Source organism: Equus przewalskii, chromosome 1 (assembly GCF_037783145.1).
Source record: "Equus przewalskii isolate Varuska chromosome 1, EquPr2, whole genome shotgun sequence".
In the NCBI taxonomy this organism is placed as follows: domain Eukaryota; kingdom Metazoa; phylum Chordata; class Mammalia; order Perissodactyla; family Equidae; genus Equus; species Equus przewalskii.
In genome coordinates this window covers 93575272-93577935 of record NC_091831.1, presented here as the reverse complement: position 1 = coordinate 93577935, position 2664 = coordinate 93575272, and positions in this window count along the sequence as shown.

The window sequence follows — 2664 nt, the reverse complement described above, 5'->3', positions numbered from 1 at the left end:
ACAGCCTTAGGTCTGCTAGGGGCCATAAGAGGTGGTAATGGTTCACAGTTGATCATATAGTCATGCGGCAGCCCGATGGTGGGAGCAGAAAGGTGGGAAGGAGTGTGGGGTCTTTGGCCAGCATAGAACATTGAGAGGAGGTCCAGGTGGGCCACCGTGCCTTGGGGGCTTAATGGTTGTATCTCCAAAGATGTGTAGATGCTGGCCTCCTCCTTCCCATCTATCCAGCCCCCAGAAGGCCTCAGTCTGTGGGCCTGACATTCTTCCAGACCCCTCTCGAACCATATTTCCAGCAAGTGTGCTGCCATCGGCCTTACACCCACTCTGATTACTGCTCTCAGCACATGTACCTTTAGTTTCTGCCCTGCTGTTAATTTGTGATTGTTTTGGTGGTGTCATGTGTGTACGTTGTGTCTAAGGTGGAAATAGGCCCCTGAGATCAGGATCTGTCTTCTAGTTTTTTTTTTGACCCGTCCTCCTCCTCCGCAAACACCTCCACCAACAATAACAACCAGCACCTGATACAGGGCGTTACGTAACACCGACAAAAATGCTCGTAAATGAGTTAACATCAGGGACGCGGCAGAGGTTTGCCCCCGCTGGAAACAAACACTATGTAGGTGAAAAGCTGAGTTTTCCGAGCTGAGGAAGGTTCAGAGTGGAGCTCTTTACTCTTACAGTTCATCGAACAGACCAGGTGTTTGCCCCGATAGGGATGTTGGAATTACAAAATAAGTAAGAGGCGTACCCCATAACGTCACGGAACATATTAACCTGGAAAGACTCTTCATAGAGCTGGCAAATAACTACAACAACAACTTCCAGACATCATATCCTCCTGCCTGAGCAGAGAAATGTTAAATCAGAGTCAGAAAAATTTGCTTTGGCTGTGGAAAATCTAAAACAGGTTTTTCCAAAAGTCTTTACTAATGAGATTCCTTGAGATATCAACCTGTCTAACTTAAACCATTTTTTTGTGTTCTCAGCTTTTCAGAAATGTATTTTCTTTTGAAAAACCAAAAAGTTAAAGTAAAGGTGTAAATTCTCCATGTCCTGGAAGACTAAGGTGCTGGGTGGTTCCTGGCCACGAGGGGGCGTGGTCTCCCTGGTCCTGGGCTAAGGAGCCAGCTGGGCCCATTCTCAGCCTAGCAGGGACTTCAGCCCCGTCTCTGCCCAGGGGTTCGGTGGACATCAGACCTCTTCTCCTATTCGGGCAGCTCCTGCAGCGGGTGTATTTCTGGGGTGCAGAAGGCCACGAGTGGTGAGGCTGGGGAGGAGGTCATGTTTAAATTACAGACTGGGCAGGAGTGCTGTGCTGGCAGCTTCGCCCGGGAGCCAGGAGGGCGGTGGTGTCTGGGGCATGACCTTGGGTGGCTGTGGTGCTGGTTAGGTGCTGGGCGGAGCCTGGCTGGTGAGGCCAAGAGAGCGTGGGTGTGGCAACCACAACAGAGATGGGGGCCTGTGGGATCCACTCTGCTGCCCGGCCAGCTCCCCGCAGCCCTGCTAGAAGTGGGATTGTGTGGTGTGGCCCAGGCAAAGTCCACACTTTTCAGCAAGGTCCTCCGTGGTGTGGCTTCAATCTCCCTTCGTCAACATTAACCTCTAAAAGTAGCTCTTCTCCCGCCCAGCTGAATGACCTGCTCTTCCCCCAAATGACTTGCAGTTTAGTTCATTCACTCATTCCTTCATTCACTTATTCATACATGCAATAAACACTATTGAGTGCCCACTGTAGCCAGGCACTATGGAGACACAAGACACTATCAGTGCCATCGTGGACACTATAGTCTTATGCCTCCAGATCTTTATTCATGCTTTCCTCCCCGCCCTTCTCTGCCTGGCCAGAGTTTACCATCCCTCAGTGCCTTCCTCAAGCCTCATCAGCTCTAGGAAGTCCCTTCTGATGACTCCAGAGCGAGGCCAGGGCCCTTGTCTGTCTCACTCACTTTTATATCCTGAGTGCTTAGTACTGTGCCTGGCACAGGCTGGGGCTCAGTAAATATTTGCTGACTTGAAGGACTGAGATGATCTTGTCTGTCTCTGACTTCACAGCCTGGATCGCCTGAAACTTTCACTCTGCAAATCATTAAGTCCTGCCTGGGACATCTCTCCTACTGAACTGTTGTGTTTATTACCACTCGAGACTTGGCGATTGGGTTAGGCAGGGCTCTTGAGCTGCAAAGGACGGAAAGGAATTTTTTTTTTTTTTTTTTTTTTTTTTTAAAGATTTTATTTTTTCCTTTTTCTCCCCAAAGCCCCCCGGTACATAGTTGTGTATTCTTTGTTGTGGGTTCTTCTAGTTGTGGCATGTGGGACGCTGCCTCAGCGTGGTCTGATGAGCAGTGCCATGTCCGCACCCAGGATTCGAACCAACGAAACACTGGGCCGCCTGCAGCGGAGCGCGCGAACTTAACCACTCGGCCACGGGGCCAGCCCCAAAGGACGGAAAGGAATTATGGGCTCTTCGAGGCACACCACCAGGGGATGAGCAGGAAGGGCTGGGCCCGCCTAAGGGAGACCGGAATCAGGGATTATAATGTCAAGACACTTTGCCACCATCATGGTTTCTCTCCTTGATGTCTTCATCCAGGCTTCTGCAAGCAGGCTTTCTCCACCCAGAAAACGGCTGTCAGCCTGTCCGGACGCACATCCTTCGAGCTCAGC